At 55.8% G+C, this 756-nt stretch overlaps 1 protein-coding gene across 1 annotated transcript in view; it reads right to left on the bottom strand.

The window, feature by feature from the left end:
* LOC104160594 (probable E3 ubiquitin-protein ligase TRIM8) overlaps positions 1-756 on the bottom strand; it is a gene marked incomplete at its 3' end in the record, with an annotated part of 27,367 nt that overhangs the window by 16,714 nt on the left and 9,897 nt on the right. The gene's annotated exons all lie outside the window — the stretch shown is intronic.

Genomic DNA, 756 nt, shown 5'->3' on the forward strand with positions numbered 1-756 from the left:
GGGGCGCGCACCGGGTGGCATTGCTTCTGTCTTCACCCCAGCCACTCTCCCAAGGGCACGAACGCTCTGGACCACCTACAAGAGGACTGGTGAAGAGAGGTCGGCCATAGGGAACCTGCAGGATCTGGTTGATGCTGTCTGAGGGGGGAATCGCTGATGTTGCAGGGGGCAGCCCGGGAAGGTGAGTTTTGGATGTGGGCATCGTCAGGGAATAATCATAAAGGAGCAAACCCCGCTACCCTCCTTCAACGTACTGACTTCTGCTCCTAGGAGGAGGCCTGTCATTGGTTTTTAATCTCGCCTGATTACGGGCCAGCCTTTAACATTATTGATCTCAGGCCCCTGAAGGATCATTTATCTTCCAGGTTTGATTTGGCAATCGGAGCTCGACAGCTCGGACTCCAGTCAGCTCCATCCTCCTGAGGAGCCAGGGGAACCACTCTCCTCAACTCCAGCCCTGCTGATTCCTGCAAGCCATATTCGAGGCTCAGTTTCCATCCCCAAACGAGGCGGTTTTTGCCAGATGCCCTCTCCCTACCTGGCATTTCATCTCCCGACTCAAAAATCCAGTTCTTCAGGTCTCTGGCAGACCAGCAGTGCTTTATCAACCCCAGCAGTCCAAGGTGCCTCCAGCACCCTCCATTTCCCCCTTTTAGTTTCATTATCCGCTTTTAAAGAGGATGCGGTGGAGACACAAAGGTTACGGGATGTGCTGAGAGCCGCACAGGGATTGGGGGGGGGGGGGGGGGGGGCCGC

This window comes from Cariama cristata, unplaced genomic scaffold, assembly GCF_000690535.1.
Source record: "Cariama cristata isolate BGI_N322 unplaced genomic scaffold, ASM69053v1 scaffold23714, whole genome shotgun sequence".
Lineage (NCBI taxonomy): Eukaryota > Metazoa > Chordata > Aves > Cariamiformes > Cariamidae > Cariama > Cariama cristata.